We start from the raw sequence: 22,522 nt of genomic DNA, 5'->3' as shown, positions 1-22,522 counted from the left end.
TTACGCTCTAGCGCCACCTAGCGCCCCCCCCACACTCTCATCAGTCATGCCAATGGATGTTGATGCTTTGCTGGACCCGGTAAAGGCCCATGTGCAGTTTTGTCCCCAGCGGCTACCAATTCTGATGACGGCATTCATTGAGATCTCACAGATGCAAAATACTGACAGTGAGGTACGAGAGGAGAGCGGCACACAGGTACCATCCAACTTGAACATTGCTCACGCGACCAACACTTAAGGCGATGCTTCTCATCTTTTTGCAATTAATCTTCTTAACGAGGTAATCCAACATTCACCTACAATGGTAGACAAATTCTTTTCAGACTTGGAAGATTTGATGTTTTCTCCAAACAATAACACTGACTTTTGAATTGGCACACATTGTTCTGAGAGACTCTGAATTCGACCTTCATTTTTCAAAACAAGTTTCTAACTTTGGAACTCTTTTTTTCTATGATCAAACTTTTGTTTTTCCAAATTTGTATTTTTTCATTTTTTGCCACAAAGTAATCTGCTCATAGTAGAACTATTCATAGAGAAACAGAATTCTTTGAAATAACTTCCAAGAGACAATACTTGACCGCGTCCACATTCACACGGTTTTATAAATCTGCCATGGAATGGTCTCGACTTTTTTTCTTCTGTAAATAAGAGCCATTTCATATATATGTATTTTCGAGATTCATTTGGATGGCATTTCGAAATGTCAAACTATATGCTTTGAATGAAACAATGCTTTAAAATGCGTACAGCACAAATGCTTTTCGCGTACAACCAATTCGAATGCATTTTTAATGTATTTTTGGGTGGGTTTTAACACATCATGTTTAGATATGTTTTAATGTGTTTAGAACTTAATAATGTCGTACATAATAAAGTGGAGTGGCTGTTGTGTGGCGTTTAGAGCTCCGAGTGAATTTTCCCAATTCATGCCCTTATATAGGTACAATTCACATTGCCCTTATATAGTTATAAAAACCAATCCCTTATTAAGACACAGCCCATGCAGACCAAATACAGGCATGGCTACTTCCACCTGTACCAAACGACACAACAGTTTCTTGGAAAATCGGCTTAAGCAGTTAGGGAACTTCCTCTTGCTTGAATATTGATTTGTCCAAGGACTCATGTACTTTTCAAAGAACAACTATTCCCTAGGGGTTCTTTCCTGACGTTATTATGCCCGACTTTACATCAATCTATGGCATTCCTAAACACCTTCAAGGTATAAATATACCTTCACTTGCTATGGCAAACTACGGTGGTTCGGAGCAGTTCGACTATCTACTTGCCCGACGCAGCTCGCTAAAGCAAGTGCCGAAGGAAGCTGATCCTCCAGCTGACGCACTGATCAAGAGGCTGCCTTTCTTCTGCCGAGAATCCAGCTCCAGTGTTTCCAAACTCCCCTTGCGGGGTGTTGGGAAATCAAGTCCTGAGACAGAGATACCAGACCTCCTTCATTCTACACCAAGGTATGGAGCTGATTAGAACCTAGAGAAACCTTCGGTAGATTCTTGGCAAAAACAACTAAACCTATGCTACACAAAACGTACTTCTTCCCACGTACTAGACTTAGGTTAGGTACATTGGGGTAGGCGTATTTAGAAGCACCAGTTGTGTATTTTAGTCAATGTTATTTATGTATGTATTTGTATATGGCTTATAAACCATACAATGCTTTTACAGTATTATTTTATAATACTATTCTCGCTGTACGCATTATACTTTGCAGTCTGCTTAACGATTGTAGCAGTTCACTTCTCTTGTATGAGAAAGAAGACAGTTCAATAAACCTTTTTATTGAAAACGCCCGTCTCTCTATTTCTCTACAAACTCTGTTGAAACGAAGCATGCACTATTGACTGAGAGAAATACTTATCTATTGTTTCCGCGTCTCTAGAGATATATTTCTCATTCTTGGGAAAAAAAGTTGTCATGTTTATGCGATTGTCAGAAACAAATCCCTTCTTGTGAATTCGAGAAAGTTTCTAGTGACCTCTGAGCTAGCTAGCACTCACTATTAAGTTTAGTATATTCGATAGAGACCTAGTCGACCTCAGTCCTACGTCTAATCTATAGGATATATTATTCCAATGCGCAGAGCCTATTGGAAATATAGGAACTACACTACACCTCCTAAGTAAATCCGGGATCCACTACCATCTCTATGCGGATGACACCCAAATCTACCTCATAGTGTCTTCTGCACACAATCTTTCACTACTTAACTCTACTTTCAACTCTATTCACAACTAGTTGTTAGTTCACCAACTCATTCTCAATCCCACAAAAACTATATTCCTCCTCCTATCTACCTCTCTCTCCCCTCCTCCGGTTCAATCCTGGATGGATCAGCTGAATTTACTGAACAATAAACCCATTATTGTCGACAGCGCTAAAACCCTACGTGTCATACTCAACAAAAAACTCAACCTAATCTCCCACATCAACTCCATTGCTAAGAACGCATGTTACCAGCTGCGCCTTCTGTGGGGGATCCGTCGGTTCTTCCCGGCGAAAGACCTACAGACGTTGGTCCAATCGCTAGTTCTCTCTAGACTGGATTACTGCAATTCTCCTCTGACTGGCTTACCCAAATCTCACCTCTCCCCCCTTAAATCCGTCCTCCACTCAGCAGCTCGCTTTATTTCAGGATCCAAATGAAGTGACCACATTACTCCTATCCTGTCTTCTCTTCGATGGCTTCCCATTGAGGCAAGATCCATTTATAAAACTGCCTGCATCACCCATAAAGCTTGCATACTTCCTCCCCTCGTTACCTGGCGAATAAACTGAAAATGTCAGGAGGTTCGAGACCCTCCCGGAATGCGGAAAAGTTTCTGCTTGAGCCCCTCTCCTTCAAAAAGGAAAGATCGATGGCTCAATCATTCTCAGGTAATGCGGTGAGAATCTGGAACTCGCTTCCGCTATTGCTCCGTGCCACCACCTCCATCCAAATTTTCAAAGCTGACCTCAAATCTCTTCTCTTTCAAAGACACTTTCAGAACTAATACCCTCCTTCTCAGACCCCTCCAGGAAGTTAGTTCACCATTGTAAATTTGTAACATCTTCTTATTTATTCCCCACCCATGATTGCTGTGTCTTATATTTTGTGATTGTCTATATGGTTTTACTCTACCTCTCCTGTTGATTTTTGTGACGTTCTATTTTGTACCATTTCTCTCATGTAACGTAACTGGTTCTATTGTACAGCGCTCTGACACCATCGGGTAAAGTCTGCGCTTTATAAAAATGCATTAAATAAAATACTCTACAAAACCCAAGTCTGACAACTCTACAACAATAGGCTTGATCATGCAGAAACTAGATATGTCACATGTGCTTGCACAGTCTACAAAGACCACCACAGAAACCATGCAGAGCGATCTTACATCCTTAAAACAAGAAATGCCCTTCCTGCGATGCAGAGTCTCAGAAACAGAATCAAGTATAAACGTCCTTGTAGACCACAAACATAACTGCTCTAAAACCCACTCTACCACCAATGCAAGATTGGTACGACTGGAAAGGAACATCACAGAGTGGGAAGATAGAAACAGAATTGACAACCTTTGAATCTTTGGACTCCCAGAGGGATCAGAAAGCCAGGCCCCTTCCTGCACAGCCTTCATTGTTAAATGGTTCCCCCAAGTCCTCTGTCTGAACTTCTTCAAAGACTTTGAGATGACAAGTACTCACAGAGTTCCCACCTTCATATACAAAAGCAGAAAAGCTCCAAGAACTCTTATTCTCAGACCACTTCATTGCGCACATACCAAGACAATCCTCACACAGATAATAAAGATTCAGAGAGAGGATCAAGTGGCAGGGCTCTTCAATAGAGATTACCCAGGGCTATTAGAAAGACACTGTCAAAAAACGGAAAGCGTTCCTATCCCAATGTCAAAACCCTAAGGACTTATCAACTCAATCTTCATTCATTCGTCCAGCGCGAATAAATACGACCTTAAACGGGAAAAACACCATCTTTGAAGGACCCCAAAGACTTGGATACATACATTGCGGACATCCAAGACCAGAAAATGACCACCTAACATCATGGGGGAATATAAAACCACTACATAATGAAGCCTACTTACTTTTTCTCAATCGATATGTAGCCAATCCTACCTACTAACACACTTTTCACAGCAATGACCACATTTTATCCCACGATTTATTAATTAACACTCTAGACCAGAGGTCTTCAATCTGTGGGGCGCGACCCCCAAGGGGGTCGTGGAGTCCTTGGAAGGGGGTCGCAGAATTTGTCAGAGCATGCAGTACCTGGCGTCGGGCTGATCGAGGGTGCTTACGGCGGAGGCCTAATTCACACCGAGGTGTGAAAAACATCAAAGCCTCATTAACAAGTAAAAGGTCTTTTAAAGACCTGTCAAGTACTCTGGTGTGGCTGTGTGTGTGTCCCTGAAGCTGCTGTTTCACCCGAGCTCACATACACGAGCTGGGGAGGGGGCGTAGGGGGCCTGGGGGAGCAGGCTGTAGTGTAGCCCTTTGAGTTCAATGAATGTTGAGCGCCTGGAGCTGTGGGTCCCATGACACGTCCCCCTCCTCCCGCCCCCAGCTGGGAGGCACAGAGATGCCCTCCCATGAGCAGGAAAGAAGAAGGAAGAAGACGCAGAGAGATACTGACCCCCCCTCCCCATGAGAGAGGCACAGAAAAGGTGGGTGGGTGAATGATGGGTGGATGGATTGATGTAAGGATGAAGGATGGATGGATGTGTGAAAAGGTGGGTGGATGAAGATGTATGATGGATAAAAGGTTACATGGATGAATGATGGATGGATGTGTGAAAAGATGGGTCTATGAATGATGGGTGAATGGATGGATGAAAGGGTGGATGGATGAAGGATGTATGGATGGATAAAAGGTTACATGGATGAATGATGGATGGATGTGTGAAAAGATGGGTGGAGGAATGATGGGTGAATGGATGGATGTAAGGGTGGATGGATGAAGGATGGATGTATGGATGTAAGGATGAAAGGGTGGACGGATGAAGGGTGGATGGATGGACGAAAGGATGGATGGATGAAAGGGTGGATGGATGGAAGGATGAAAGGGTAGATGGATGAGGGATGTATGGATGGATAAAAGGTTGCATGAATGATGGATGAATGGATGTGTAAAAGGATGGGTGGATTAATGATGGGTGAATGGATGGATGAAAGGGTGGATGGATGAATGATGGATGTACTGATGAAAGGATGAAAGGGTGAATGGATGAAGGATAGATGGATGAAGGATAGATGTATGGATGGAAGGATGAAAGGGTGGACGGATGAAGGATGGATGGATGAACGGGTGGATGGATGTATGGATGGATAAAAGGTTGCATGGATGAATGATGCATGGATGGATGTGTGAAAAGGTGGGGGATGAATGATGGATGAAAGGGTGGATGGATAAAGGATGGATGGATGGAAGGATGAAGCGATGGATGGATGATGGATGGATGTATGGATGGATAAAAGGTTGCATGGATGAATGATGCATGGATGGATGTGTGAAAAGGTGGGGGGATGAATGATGGGTGGATGGATGGATGAAAGGGTGGGTGGATGGATGAAAGGATGGATGGATAAAGGATGGATGTATGGATGGGAGGATGAAAGGGTGGATGGATGGATAAAAGGTTGCATGGATGAATGATGGATGGATGTGTGAAAAGGTGGGTGTATGGATGGAAGGGTGTATGGGTAAAGGATGGATGTATGGATGGAAGGATGGATGATGGATGGATGTATGGATGGAAGGATGAAAGGATGGATTGATGTGTGAAAGTGTGGGTGGATGAATGATGGATGGATGTGATGAGGTCTAACAGGCGCATTTATGGTTATCAAAAGTTGATGATGAGGAGTACCAGTATCTAGAAACTTTTGTCGGAAGGGGGTCCTTACGCCTAAAAAGGTTTTACAAGGGGGTCTCAGCATCAAAAAGTTTGAAGACCTCTGCTCTTGACTCTTAATATCTCCACTAATTCTCCAATTTAACTGAATACACTATCATAATCCCTGTTATTACCAAACATGCTCATACTGACCTCTACGCCTCCATACCATCACAAGGGGATACACCTTCCACACCCTTAACTGTACATGCCGCATATGTCTTGGTGGATATTACGTTGATGTATGAGCAAGGCTCCACACAACCCACTAACAAATTACCCACTAAGACCCTACTAAAACAACCTATTTACTGTCTCATATATAAATAAGTCCTATGATGTCAGGAAGGTATTGCAGATTCTGCTGGGGAATAAGATGAGTTCTGAGATTGCACTCTGCTCTCCAAACATATGACCGTACTATGTACTGGTGCCAGAGCTAATGATAATTTGTGTGAGTTAGGTACGTACTGAGTTTTTGTAGTATTGTTAACATGGGAGCTATTTAACTTGGGTTGCCTGAGCAAGCAGGCTGCTCTCCTTAAGCTTGAACACACCACAAGCTTACCACAAATGGTGCAGATGTTTCTGAATGTTTAATAAGTTGCCTCCCTTAATATGTTGACTCCATGAAGTTAAAATAATGTCACTGACACAGACATTACATGCACAATTTATACCACAAATGCTTATCATCTCACTACTCATGACCGTACCAAATGTTAAGGAGTTTGATGACTCATGACCACACTATGAACCGAAGCAAAAGCTAGTAAATATTGCATATGTACTGTGTTTTGTTAGTACTGAATGTCTGCTGATAAGCAGTGAAAAGTATCCTAATTATTTATGTTGCTGACACCTGTTAAGTAAAGTCACTGGTTCAGACATTACATGCACTCTCGAAATCCCAAGATCCACCTAATAGGATAAATACACCAACTGCATTATTAGTCATGACTAGTTACATCCAATTAGTTTACCCATGATGGGTATTACATCCCAGTTAATGCACAGCCCGACGATTGAGAGTACACCACGGCTTGCTCCCACTTCTCATGCCTGTACAAAGTGAGCGTGGAAATGCCTGATTGATATTATGTTTAAATGGTTCAATATGTAAATATTATGAAAATCAGATAAACTGTTGTGAAAATGTATCGCACTGACACAGACATTCACACCCATACTCTGACCACCTACGACTATCCACTGCCACAAGCAATTATACTGTCTACCTAGTGACACACAATTAATGCCACGGGATACAGCCATTGTTGGAAGCCGGAATCCCAGTCCCACACCACTATCACCCAATGCGAGACCCGGACTCCTTACTCAACATTAGGCCAAGTAAGGACACCATTTGAGATAGCCCCACTCACCCCCTTAGTAGCTTGGCAGGAGAAGCCAGGCCTATCTCCAAGGCACTAGTGTCAGTATGTGCAACCACATTCAGAGCAACCCACCACAAATGGACTCCACACAAGGGTGATCACACAAGTATAAACTTCATATAAAAAGATACTCGATCAAACCACACAATGTAAAAGCCAGCATATAATAAAAGGTAATATTAATTCCGGCTGGCTGGTAGGTTCAAATCCCAACCACCGCTTTCAAAATCCTTTGGTGGTCGCAATGCTAGAATCACACACGTTGCAATGGACGAACAATAGTGCACAGCGTAACGATACAATCCTGTGCTGGGCAAAGGAGAAATAATACAATGCGTAAAGATACACCCCTGTACCTTGTACCAGGAGAAAAAATGCAATGCGTACCACTACAATCATGTACTGGGCAATGAAGGAATAAATCAATGCGTCACACCCCAATCACGTACTTTGCAATGAAGAAATAATGCAATGCTCTCCGCTACAATCATGTACTTTGCAAATTAAGGAATAATGCAATTCGTTGCTACAATCATGCACTTTGCAATGAAGAAATAATGCTCCTTTGGTCAGTACGGGCCCCAATCTGAGCCAAAGCAAAGGCTCACGTCACCAGAAGGACTGAGAGGCCGAGAGAGTGTCTCTCAAAGCCCGCACCCCACCCAGGCAGTGATCCACATTACCTGGGGGCGCAACCCCACTCTCCTCTCCTCCTTCAGCGAACTGGGCCTTCCGTGCAAAACTTTCTCAATGGGCCTCAGCAGCTCGGCCTGGCAGCTCAGCTCCAGCTCAGCTCCCCTGGGGCTGACGGTCTGGGCCGCGACTGTTGGGAAGGTCTCAGGCAGGCGCAGGACACACGTACCCCACGCCTCTGAGATTACGTTACTCCGGGTGCACGTTCACTACAGCACCCTCTAGGTCTCCTCTGGCACGAAGCCACACCCACAACGCTGATGGGACTTCACGTCGACTTCGAGTGCATGTTCACCAGGTATGTTCACCAGGCACTCTTTCCTGCGTTCTCAGTTGGCACCAAGACACGCACACCGCGCTGCAGAGACTCACTTTCTTCCGGTGCACATGATGATCAGCCAATCATCTCCACAGTCCCAGGTTGCACCAAAGCAAACACACTGCTTCACTGAGACTTACTCCGATTCCGGCGCCCTGATATTCAGGTGCTCTTCACCAACGCCGTCGGCCCCACCCCAACACGCTCACCATGTACGAGCCTCCCTTCCCCTCATGTGTACTCGATGACCAGGCGCTCTTCACTAGCGCCTCCAGTGCACTGCGACATGCACCCTGCGCATCTGAGACTCACTCCACTTCCGATGCACATGTGAACCAGGCGCTCCTCACCAATGCCTCCTGTGCACCACGACACGCACCCTGCGTGCCCGAGACTCCCTTCAACTCCGATGCACTCGCTGACCAGGCTCTCTTCACCAGCACCTGCGGTGCACCACAACACCCACCCAGCACGTCCGAGACTCACTTCACCTTCGATGCACACATTGACCAGGCACTCTCCACCAATGCCTCCTGTACACCACAACACCCACCCAGCACGCCCGAGTCTCATGTCTCCTCCGTCTGTCCAAGATCACAGGGCACACCTTCCGAGGGTCTCAAGCTGCCACAACACGCGCTCACCACGTTGCTTGAATCTTCTCCGGAAACTTTTATGTTCCTGTGTTTCCAAACAGGGAGCCAGCTCACCTTGGGGTAACAAGATACAGCACAAAGCACAGTCTTCTTCAAGTAGGGGGACCCAGCGCACCAAGCACAGTCCCAACAGCCTCTTCCTTGGTTAAAACAGCAAACTGCAGGCTAGCCCCAGATCACGAAGCAAGGGTCTGTCCTTCCCAGCAGTCTCTTCAGTCTCAATTCATTTGTATTTCAACGTTCAGGGGTCTCAAATCTCATAGTTATACCCCTAAATGTCTTTGAAGTTCATCGTGCTCAGGGGTCCCCGACCACTGCCTAAATCAGTTCTGGGTATCTCCCTCCCAGTGTCACCTTTCTCCCTTTGATACTGAGGGTCTGGATCCATAATCACTCAGCAGGAGATGGCTCAATTGTTTTAAAGCAGCAACCCAGGCCTCGTCACCTCCCCGGCCTTCTCCTCTGCCAACTGTCCAGATGCAGGTCAGCGTGGTGCCATCTCAACACCTCCCTGATCAAGACCTCCCCCAGCTCCTCTCACCTCTCAGATCCAGACAGTCAATCCACATTCAGCCGAGACACACAGAAATGCGTAAAGCACAAAACTCAGCCACTTTCTAAAAGAGTGGTTTCTGAACACACAGTGACAAAACCACCTTCATAGACAGATGTGTTATGACACTGTCAGTTCACACATACTAAACTTCACCTCTCCATTTTAAACGTATGGGAAACTAGGCTAACAAACGCAATACCCATCCTCCCCCATTTAGCCCTAAGGGCAGGATGGCCTTTCACCAGGGAAAAACGAAATGGAGTGTTTTTCACTGTCAGGACATAGCATGCACCTCAGTATATGTCCTGCCTTTTACTTGCACTGCACCCTGCCCAGGGGTTACCCTGGGACTACCACAGGGTTGCCTACTGTGTATGCAAACGGGAAAGTAAGGCCTGACAAGTGGTTGCACTTGTCAGGACAACATGCTAACTTAGCAAACTGGGCACAGGCCCTCCACTGCAGGCCTGAGTTCCCTTCTACTCGCACCTTTGCATTACTAGCCCTGGCACACACAGTGCACATCACTAGGGACTTTACTAGTAAGGCAGACATACCAATCATGGCCAACCAATTACCATTACACTTTACACAGGGAACATTTGTACTTTGACACTGATCAGCAGTGGCAAAGTACCCAAAGCATCTAAATTGGCAACTCCATGTCAGGAAAACAGTCTAGGGGGACAGCAACAAGTTTAGGGAACTTTAGCCAAAAAGGCCAAGTCCTACACAACCCCCTCTCAGCCAAAAGCCACGGTAGACCAATCAATACCTTGATGGACTTTCCGGCTTCGGACGATAGAACCAGGATGCAGGCCCTCTACCATAAGGACACCCTCCTGTTCCACACCTTCCTGATCCCAGGGGTTCTTCTTGATCACTACTCCCTGAGCCAACAATGCTGTTCCATGGATCCCTCCCGGCCAGGGGGACCCCTCCAGGGGTGTTGGTCCTACGCCAACCCCACAATGGAGTGGTGCCCTGGGAAGGCCCATCGGTCAGGATACTACCTCCAGTCATCCTGCCCTCCAGGTTAAAAGTGGGTTTACCCTGGTCACTTCTAGAGGACGCAACCCCACTGGCTGGACACTATCCCAAGGGTGTTCCCACTGGGGAACACAACCCTCTTTTATCCTTCCATTTATTTTTCTGGGCCTGCCACTTATGAATGGCACCCACAAACTTCAGGACGTCAGGAGCTTTGGCTACAGACTCCCCACGCCCTCCTGATGCTAGGTGTCCTTCCTCACACCTCTGGCAAGTAGGCACTATGCCTCTACCTGGGGGCTCTCCTACACCCCTCTCCCCAGTTTTCTGGGTGGTGCTGCTGATCCCTGGGGGTGCTACTTACTCTTCCTCCTGCTCTTTTGGGACAAGGGGCTAGCCAGCAACCCCTCCTCACTACTCTGGGATCTCCTTTTGCCACTTGGCCCTTCTTCCCTCTCTGGGGCCGTTTCAGGCCCCTGGACCCATGACCAGGGGTCCGGTTCTCATGCAGGCTCCCAGAAATCAAGGAGCCCACACCTTAACCAGGATTTGGTGCAATCCTGGAAAATAATTTCTGACCCTAGGCTCCCCTGGGGTCAAATTGGACAAACCCTCTAAATCATTTAACATGCTAACCACTACCCAATCTTGCAGAGCACACTTGTACTCATCCACACTTGGCACTGGCTGTGCACTGCCACCATTCGAACTGGACTCTGCTTCTTTACCCATAAAGTCCAGTTCCCTCATGCTTAACTCATGAGCGAAGAGAATCCGTTTCTCTTCTTACGCGAGAGCGTTCCTGCTCTCCTCTGCTTGAGTTGTAGGTTTTAACACCTCCAACTCATGAAGTCTGACCCTTTGGTTTTTCTCCAACTCCTCTGGTGAAAAATTCCTCCCTGAATGGCTACTACCAGCCCCTGCGGCTGGTCCCTCCACTGGCAAATCCTGTGGACCAAATCCATTCCCTGGGTCATCCTCATCCTCAGGAAGACTTACTCGCGTTTCGGAAAGCCATTAAAACCTTCCTTTTCTCCTCGGTATAGGACATGGACTGGGTAATCTTAGCTGTTTTTCTCTGGGATGCTGTTCATAGGTCTGATAGCGCCGGGACGCCCCTTCGCTGGGGCAGCTGTGTGCTTTAGAAAACTTTTAACATAACATAACATAACATAACATAGCATAACATAACATAACATAACATAACATAACATAACATAACATAACATAACATCCATCTCAACATCACCTGTCTCCTGAGCCTCTTTGGCTTGCCACCAGGGCCTCAAGGCCACTTGCAGCTTCTCCTTCTTGGCGCTACCCTTCTTGGGACATCCCAAAGTTCTGCAGAATTTCCTCAACTGATCAACCTTGTAGGTAAACAATGCCTCAATGTTAAACTCTAATTCTGCAGCTGCAGCCTCACCGGCTATCTGGCTCCCCTCCTAAGACATGATGTGTGGTCTAAAGGTTACTCAACAATAGAACGAACAATTCAAAACAATATGTTGTTGCGTCGTGGTCTGCGATCAATTTGTGATGTCCCAATTACTGTGAGTGGTTTTGCACACACACGTTTCAATTACGATAGGATCGTATCCCACGCTCTGCCGCCAAATGTTGGAAGCCGGAGTCCCAGTCCCGCACCGCTGTCACCAAATGCGAGACCTGGGACTCTGCACTCAACGTTAGGCCATGTAAGGACACCGTTTGAGATAGCTCTGCTCACCCCCTTAGTAGCTTGGCACGAACAGCCAGGCCTATCTCCAAGGCACGAGTGTACTGTATGTGCTACCACTCTCACAGCAACCCACTAGTGACACCACAAATGGACTCCACACGAGTTTGATAAAAGGAGTATAAACGTTATATAAAAAGATATACGATCAGATCACACAATACAAAAGCCAGCATTTAATAAAGGGTAATATTCGTTCTGGCTGGCTGGTAGGTTCAAATCCCAACTACCGCTTTCTAAATGCTATGCTGGTCACAATGCTAGAATCACATACGTTACAATGGACAAACAGTAGTGCACTGTGTAACAATGCAATCCCGTGCTGGGCAAAGGAGAAATAATACAATGCATAATGATACACCCCGGTACCTTGCAATGGGAGAAATAATGCAATGCGTACCGCTGCAATCATGTACTATGCAATGAAGGAGTAATGCAATGCAATGCGTTACACGCCAATCACGTACTTTGCAATGAAGAAATAATGCAATGCGCACCGCTACAATCATGTACTTTGCAATTAAGGAATAATGCAATGCATAGTTACAATCTTGTACTTTACAATGTAGAAATAATGCAATGTGTAGCTCTACAATCGTGTACTTTGTTATGCAGAAATAATGTCAGGCGTCATAAGACAGTCCGGCTGTTCGTTAGCAGCAATAGAGGCAATGTGTATTACAACAGTCAGCCTCTTCGATAACAGTTGCCCCCCACACGTATAACAATGATGACATAAAGTACAGCTTCTCACTCTGGCCCCAGTACTGCCACTCCTTTGGTCAGTAAGGGCCCCAATCAAAGGCTCACATTGCCAGAAGGACTGAGAGGTCGAGAGAGTGTCCCTCCGAGCATGCACCCTGCCCAGGCAGTGATCCATGTTACCTGGGGGCGCGACCCCACTTTCCTCTCCTCCTTCAGTGAACTGGGCCATCCGTGCAGAACTTTCTCAATGGGCCTCAGTGGCTCGGCCTGGCAGCTCAGCTGCTCTGGGGCTGTAGATTCGGACTGCGACTGTTAGGAAGGTCTCAGGCGGCTGCAGGGACGCGTACCCCACGTCTCTGAGATTACGTTACTCCGGGTGCACGCACACCACAGCACCCTCCGGGTCTCCTCTGGCACAAAGCCACACCCACAACGCTGATGGGATTTCACGTCACCTCTGAGTGCACGTTCACCAAACACTCCTTCCTGCGATCTCAGTTGGCACCAAGACAAGCACACCGAGCTGCAGAGAATCACTTTCTTCCGGTGCACACAATAATCAGCCGATCATCTCCACAGTCCCAGGATGCACCAAAGCACGCACACTGATTCACTGAGACTTACTCAAACTCCGGCGCCCCGATATCCAGGCGCTCTTCATCAATGCTTTCGGCCGCAACCCAACAGGCTCACCTTGTCTGAGCCTCACTTCTCCTCTGGTGCACTCAATGACCAGGCTCTCTTCACCAGTGCCTCCGATGCACCCTGACATGCACCCTGCCCATCCGAGACTCACTCCACTTCCGATGCACACATTGACCAGGTGCTCCTCACCGACGCCTCCTGTGCACCACGACACACACCCTGCGCGTCCGAGACTATCTTCACCTCCGATGCACATGCTGACCAGGCGCTCTTTACCAGCACCTGCGGTGCACCATGACACGCACCCAGCGCGTCCGAGACTCACTTCACCTTCGATGCATGCGTTGACCAGGCGCTCTTCACCAATGCCTCCTGTGCACCCCGACACGCATGCAAAGCGTCCGAGTCTCACTTCTCATCTGTGTGTCCAAGATCACAGGGCACACCTTCTGAGGGTCTCAAGCTGCCACAACATGCACCCACATAGCTTGAAACGTCTCGAGAAGCTTTTATGTTCCTGTGTTATCAAACAGGGAGCCAGCTCACCTCGGGCCCTTGGGGTAACAAGGCATAGCACAAAGCACAGTCTTCTTCAAGCAGGGGGACCCAGCGCACCAAGCACAGTCCCAACAGCCTCTTCCTTAGTTAAAACAGCAAACTGCAGACCAGCCCTAGATCACGAAGCAAGGGGCGGTCCTTCCCAGCAGTCTCTTCAGTTGCTCCTTCCTTAGCAGAGGTTCCTCTTGACCATGAAATGGGTCCAAGCCATTTAAGTCTCAATCCATTTCTATCGCAATGTTCAGGAGTCTCAGCGCTCATAGTTGTACCCCTAAATGTCTTTGAAGTTTGTTGTGCTCAGGGGTGTCTCCCTGCCAGTGTCACCTTTGTCCTTTTGAAACTGGGTGTCTTGATCCTTAATCACTCAGCAGGAGATGGATCAATTGTTTTATAGCAGCAACCCAGGTCTCTTAACCTCCCGGGGCTTCTCCTCTGCCTACTCTCTAGATGCAAGTCAGACTGGTGCCATCTCAGCCCCTCCCTGGGTCAAGACCTCCCCCAGCTCCTCTCACCTCTCAGGTCCAGACAGTCAATCCAAATTCAGCAGAGACACACAGAAATGCTTAAAGTACAAAACTCAGCTACTTTCTAAAAGAGTGGTTTCTGAACACACAGTGACAAAACCACTTTCATAGAAAAATGTGCTAAGACACTGTGAGTTCATTCATACTAAACCTCCCCGCTCCATTTCAAACTTATGGTAAACTAGGCTAACAAACACAATAAAGAACTAAAAAATTTTGAGAAGGGTCAGAGGAGATATATTTAAAGACCTATCATCCCATCTCCAACAACAGTCACTTATATACCAAAAGGGATGAAAAGGTCTAGAACGTGTGGTAACACAAGAAGACTACAAAAAAGTGGATACTAGAGTGGCAGTTGGCCGAGATATTCCCATCAAACCACCCTAATTTGGCGGAGTTTCATCATATGGGATATTTGTAGTAGCACCCGACTCTACCGCCCAAACCATCAGCTGATGGTGCGGGAGTGGATGTAGATCTTACACTCGTGCCAAACTTACACTCATAGAGTGGTGATGAAAGTGTCTGTGCAGTGCTGTGGTGAAAGAATGTTAAAATTAGCGACTCAGACAAGAGCACATTTAATAAAGAAAGTCCGAGTGTTAAAGTTAAAAACACGCCAGGTAGTTGGAGCTAATGACTACACTATGGCGCTGTGCAGGTGGTCAACATGTTTCAGCCCAATAGACGTGTCGTCAGGCTTTCGTCAGGACCAAAGACTTAAAGCTACTACCACAAAAAGTGAGTTATAACAAAGTGAAGTGAGAACATAAATAAAATGCAATCAGCTACCATGAACTTGGAGCCCCAATGTCCATATGTAGAAGATATTTTCCTTTCACAATCCTGAAAATATAAACAAGATTATGTGCATTACTAATATATACCACAATTTCATAGCAAAGACATGTGTATACCACACCACAAACGGGATCAAAAGATATCCCGTCCACCAGTAGAGTCTTCTTACTCATTCACAGAACACACCTCTTGTGTCTATAAATACTCACCAAGCTTTGCAAGGAAGTGGACCTCACCTCACCCGGCAACCGCTCGGGAATATGAGGCCCGCTCTAAAAGTGCATAAGAAAGCAAAATATCCATAAGAATTATACGCTTTCCACCACTAGTTGCAACAATTATTATTCACGACCCATAAACTGTGAACTTGCATAAAAATGACCATAATACAACTTAAGAGGGGTGATGGTTGTAAGTGATGATATGCTATGGCCAAAAAAAGGGGGGTTAAACTCAGGCCAGGGCAGCTACAACAACTGAGAACATTGGGTAGATGGAGACTAACAAAGGTAAGCAAAGCGCTCCCACATGACAGCAGAGAGCAGCAGCATAGCATACAATCTACCTCAATGCAGCACACTATCAGTATGTACAGCTTAGAGTCTCACTTTACCTGTCCGTCGGTACCTCTCTCAGGCGTCCGAGAGGAAGTGGAGGTACCGACCGGATCAGGAAGACTGCTTTAAATACTACCGTCAATTGGTAGTTAACTTCTTAATTGACGCCAGTTGTTTGGCAAAAGTCGCGTCTTCGACCGCGATGCGCATGTGCGTGAAACACCCGCTACAGTAAATACTACCGTCAATTGGTAGTTAACTTCTTAATTGACGCTAGTTGTTTGGCAAAAGTCGCGTCTCCGACCGCGATGCGCATGTGCGTGAAACACCCGCTACAGCAATGCGGGAGAGCATGCGCCGTGTTATCAGCCTAAAAGATCTCGCTAGCCATTGGCGCATGCGCACACAGAGAGTCCGCTATTCATGCGCGCATGTGCTCTACAGAAGGATCTAATGAGCCTGCGCTGTGAATGTTCAGACGCATGGCCGCAAACCCGTGTGAACACAGCAGCGAAGGCAGGTGATTAATGACGCGCTGTGCCCATACACAATGTACATGTAGCTAGAGAAGCTAGGTAACCGCCATTTACAAATATAATAAATTCAAACAAATTATATAGATAGACAAATGAATTACCGGCAGGTCCGGGAAAAAATTACAATTTACAAAAACCTCGATTGATGAGAGGTCAGGAAGAGGAAATGAGCAGGGTGAAAGCTAACCATCCCTCCTGCAACCAATGAGTGTATGTGCGACAGTCGCCTAGAGAGGCATGCTAGAGGAAGTATATTAATAACTGTCTCACCACCTAGAGCTGGTCATTATGAGACAGACTGGATCACCCTACCAAACTACAAATGTTCCTGTGCTAGATACATAACTACTAGAGAATTCTAGTTTATGGTGGAAAAGCTGATGTTAAGATCCCTCATCACATAGAAGTCCACGGAATGGGATCGTTCAACCCTTTGCTGTCACTGCGGAGCCTAAACACCCACTTCTGCTCTTTCACAAACAGGAATTTGGATTTGTCATTAATATGGGGTGGAATGTAAGGATGTTATGCAAGTTCACAGTTTATGGGTCGTGAATAATAATTGTTGCAACTAGTGGTGGAAAGCGTATAATTCTTATGGATATTTTGCTTTCTTATGCACTTTTAGAGCGGGGCCTCATATTCCCGAGCGGTTGCTTGCAAAGCTTGGTGAGTATTTATAGACACAAGAGGTGTGTTCTGTGAATGAGTAAGAAGACTCTACTGGTGGACGGGATATCTTTTGATCCCGTTTGTGGTGTGGTATACACATGTCTTTGCTATGAAATTGTGGTATATATTAGTAATGCACATAATCTTGTTTATATTTTCAGGATTGTGAAAGGAAAATATCTTCTACATATGGACATTGGGGCTCCAAGTTCATGGTAGCTGATTGCATTTTATTTATGTTCTCACTTCACTTTGTTATAACTCACTTTTTGTGGCAGTAGCTTTAAGTCTTTGGTCCTGACGAAAGCCTGACGACACGTCTATTGGGCTGAAACATGTTGACCACCTGCACAGCGCCATAGTGTAGTCATTAGCTCCAACTACCTGGCGTGTTTTTAACTTTAACACTCGGACTTTCTTTATTAAATGTGCTCTTGTCTGAGTCGCTAATTTTAACATTCTTTCACCACAGCACTGCACAGACACTTTCATCACCACTCTATGAGTGTAAGTTTGGCACGAGTGTAAGATCTACATCCACTCCCGCACCATCAGCTGATGGTTTGGGCGGTAGAGTCGGGTGCTACTACAAATATCCCATATGATGAAACTCCGCCAAATTAGGGTGGTTTGATGGGAATATCTCGGCCAACTGCCACTCTAGTATCCACTTTTTTGTAGTCTTCTTGTGTTACCACACGTTCTAGACCTTTTCATCCCTTTTGGTATATAAGTGACTGTTGTTGGAGATGGGATGATAGGTCTTTAAATATATCTCCTCTGACCCTTCTCAAAATTTTTTAGTTCTTGGTTGTGGAGCAACTATGTTGCGGGTCGCTACATTGGTGTGACTTGAATCTACCTCATACCTTTTTGCTCTTCCCACCCATTTTTTGTGACTTGCTGGTTTGACCATGGCCGACTTTATGGGGCTGGCTTTTGATGATGAAGCGATGAATTCTATCTTAGAAAACAACCCGAGTCTGCTGGACTCTTTACCTGCTTTAACGGTCGCAAAAAAAGACGACTGGACAACGTTATTAAACCTAAAGAAAAATCTCTCCTGTATTTCCATACATGGTATAATCATGGCAGAGTATCTTCGTGGGAAATTCTCGCCGACAGGCTTGATTGTGACTAATACCCCACGCCTTTTCTTGACAAATAAAGACTTTCTGCGCGACTGGTCGCTCATCGCATGGCGATGTACGCGGGACTGGCTAATCTTGATAATAAATACGGCCAAAAAAACAGCTGACAGTATTCTCATTGAAATACAATTGCTTGAGGGACAGATTAAGACCACACTTACGTCCCCCATTTTCAAAAAACAACTAGATGAGACTAACAAGGTCAGCAAGGACTATAACGATAACATCCTTTTTTCAAAACTTGAAAAATGCAAGAAAGATCTTGCTCGGTTCTCCATGACCAAAATCTTCCCCTATACCAGTGATGATTGGGTAGCTCCTGACTTCAACAACAAAGGGAGGAGATACGGGTCTAATTACTCCTCCTCAGCTTCAGATCCCGATTCCGATTCTGACAACACAGGGGCGGGAACAACTCAGTTCAAGAGAGGGGGACAATACAGAGGGCCTAATAGGAGAAAGGGCAACAGAGGGTTCTATCAGAATCAAGCACAGTGGTGGTCACCCAACCCATGGGGTTTCCAACCACCTTTCACTCATCCCAAGCCTACTTTTCCACCACATCCTCAATTCTATCAAGACCAGTCTTTTTTAGGACAGGGACGAGGTCGCAATTACGGGAGGAGGAGAGGACCACAACAGGTCAATTGGGAGTCAGACCAAACCTTCCCTCAAACCAGGAGTCGCAGAGCGGCTCAGGCAGCACAAGTAACACCGACAACATCAGGAACGTAATAGTTAACCTGAGTTCGAGAGACCTTGAATCGGATGAAATATTACTAGAGAGGGGTTTGGGGTTTGTCCCCACTAATAAGGGAGATGCCTTTGAGACACGTTGTGAACTTGCTAAGTTCTTTAGGAAAGTGCGGCTGCACTTTTTCTTTAATAAAGATGGCACTGACACAACTGAGCGATTTGAGCCGTTGACCAACACAGGCCTACGTCCTAAGTCTGTTTTCACACCTTTGGGACACCAGGTTCCTTCCAAGGTTTCTACTTTTGAACAGGCCGTGACTCATGATGTCATGGCTCTGTTTCAGAGTGAACATCGGTGCTTTCAGAACCTGTCTAAAAATGAGAAGATTGCCATGGCCCGCCTTGCAGCCGACCAAAAAATCATCATTAAGCCGGCAGACAAGGGCGGAGCCATCGTCATTTTAGACACTACCTCTTACCAGCAGGAGTGCTTGAGTCAACTCACCAACAGTGACTCATACCAACGCGTTGCTGTGGACCCTACTCCTCGTCTTCTCACTGAAATTAAGAGCATGGTGGAGGAAGCGAGTACTGAAGGGTGGATAACACCACATGAGGCTAGATTTCTAGTAACAGACAAACCTGTTATGCCTGCTTTTTACTGTCTACCCAAGATTCATAAACCAACACGGCCTCCCCCGGGCCGTCCTATCATCTCCGGTATAGGCTCTATTTTGGAGCCCTTGTCTACCTTCGTAGACTTTTTCTTACGACCCCTTGTAAAAGAGATGCCCACCTATTTGCAGGACACGGCCGATGTCCTTAGATTACTGCCAGAGGTGAGGTTTGACATCGACGCTGACCTACTGGTCAGCTTTGATGTCGAGTCTCTTTATACTTGTATCCCACAGGTAGAGACCCTTGAAGCTATCAGATCTCTCCTTGAGAGACGTGATTTGCAGAGCATCACTCCTGTTAGTTTTATCATGGAGTGTGCGAGGATAGCTATGATGGAAAACCACTTCAGATTTGAGGACCAGATCTACCTACAGACCTCTGGTACCTCCATGGGCAGCATTTTTGCCCCCAGCCTCGCCAACCTATATATGCACCTCTTCGAGCAGAACATCGTGCTCAACCACAGCAACCCTTTTTTCCATCAGGTGTTGCTGTGGAAACGGTATATAGATGACATCCTTGTGGTGTGGCGAGGGCCTGTTTCAGAAGTGGAGGCTTTCCATGAGTGGTTGAACCATCAGAATCAATACCTCAGGTTCACCATAGAGTGGAGCAAACAACAGTTGCCCTTTCTGGACATCCTGATTTTCCCGCAGGATGGCCATCTGGGATGCGAGCTCTACAAAAAACCAATGGCGAAGAACTCACTCCTCTCCTACGACAGCCATCATCCGCGGGCCTTGCGGGACAATCTCCCTGTGGGACAGTTTCTCAGGGTTTGCAGGAACTGCTCATCTAGAGCAGCATTTGACAAACATGCTCGGATTTTATCCAGGAATTTAGAGGATAGGCAGTATCCGCGCCATTTGGTACGTAGAGCTTGGAAGCGGGCGTCCAACAACAACAGGGACGCCCTACTGGAAACCAAAACTACCAAAGAACCTCTGGATAGACTCACATTTGTGAGCACCTTCTCTGTTTTGTCTAACAGAATACAGAAAACTGTGCAGAAACACTGGGCTATTCTTAACACCGCTGACACCACTATCACTCCACCACTGTTCTCTTTCAAAAGAGCTCGTAGTATAAGAGACAGTTTGGTGCATACTAGACCAGTTATGAAGAGAGTTGAACAGCATAATACCCTCTGGAACACCCAGCCAGTGCGTGGGCACTTTCCGTGTGGCTCTTGTAGTGCCTGTCCACAGACCTATAAAACAGACCAGGTCGACATAGGCACAGGGACACCTTGGATACTCCGCAAACACACGAACTGTAACACAGAAGGTGTTATATATCTGATCACTTGTCCTTGTTCCCTACAGTACATAGGACACACTACCAGGAAAATGAAAATACGAATAAGTGAGCATAAGAGTACTATTCGCTGCCATAAGCAATCGACTGGCCTCACCAACCACTTTCTTGAAAAGAAACACAGAGTAGAAGATCTAAAGTGGGTGATTTTAGAACATCCTTACATTCCACCCCATATTAATGACAAATCCAAATTCCTGTTTGTGAAAGAGCAGAAGTGGGTGTTTAGGCTCCGCAGTGACAGCAAAGGGTTGAACGATCCCATTCCGTGGACTTCTATGTGATGAGGGATCTTAACATCAGCTTTTCCACCATAAACTAGAATTCTCTAGTAGTTATGTATCTAGCACAGGAACATTTGTAGTTTGGTAGGGTGATCCAGTCTGTCTCATAATGACCAGCTCTAGGTGGTGAGACAGTTATTAATATACTTCCTCTAGCATGCCTCTCTAGGCGACTGTCGCACATACACTCATTGGTTGCAGGAGGGATGGTTAGCTTTCACCCTGCTCATTTCCTCTTCCTGACCTCTCATCAATCGAGGTTTTTGTAAATTGTAATTTTTTCCCGGACCTGCCGGTAATTCATTTGTCTATCTATATAATTTGTTTGAATGTATTATATTTGTAAATGGCGGTTACCTAGCTTCTCTAGCTACATGTACATTGTGTATGGGCACAGCGCGTCATTAATCACCTGCCTTCGCTGCTGTGTTCACACGGGTTTGCGGCCATGCGTCTGAACAATCACAGCGCAGGCTCATTAGATCCTTCTGTAGAGCACATGCGCGCATGAATAGCGGACTCTCTGTGTGCGCATGCGCCAATGGCTAGCGAGATCTTTTAGGCTGATAACACGGCGCATGCTCTCCCGCATTGCTGTAGCGGGTGTTTCACGCACATGCGCATCGCGGTCGGAGACGCGACTTTTGCCAAACAACTAGCGTCAATTAAGAAGTTAACTACCAATTGACGGTAGTATTTACTGTAGCGGGTGTTTCACGCACATGCGCATCGCGGTCGAAGACGCGACTTTTGCCAAACAACTGGCGTCAATTAAGAAGTTAACTACCAATTGACGGTAGTATTTAAAGCAGTCTTCCTGATCCGGTCGGTACCTCCACTTCCTCTCGGACGCCTGAGAGAGGTACCGACGGACAGGTAAAGTGAGACTCTAAGCTGTACATACTGATAGTGTGCTGCATTGAGGTAGATTGTATGCTATGCTGCTGCTCTCTGCTGTCATGTGGGAGCGCTTTGCTTACCTTTGTTAGTCTCCATCTACCCAATGTTCTCAGTTGTTGTAGCTGCCCTGGCCTGAGTTTAACCCCCCTTTTTTTGGCCATAGCATATCATCACTTACAACCATCACCCCTCTTAAGTTGTATTATGGTCGTTTTTATGCAAGTTCACAGTTTA

This window comes from Lissotriton helveticus, chromosome 4_1, assembly GCF_964261635.1.
Source record: "Lissotriton helveticus chromosome 4_1, aLisHel1.1, whole genome shotgun sequence".
Lineage (NCBI taxonomy): Eukaryota > Metazoa > Chordata > Amphibia > Caudata > Salamandridae > Lissotriton > Lissotriton helveticus.
The sequence above is the reverse complement of the archived record's forward strand: the minus strand, read 5'-3'. Positions refer to the sequence as shown.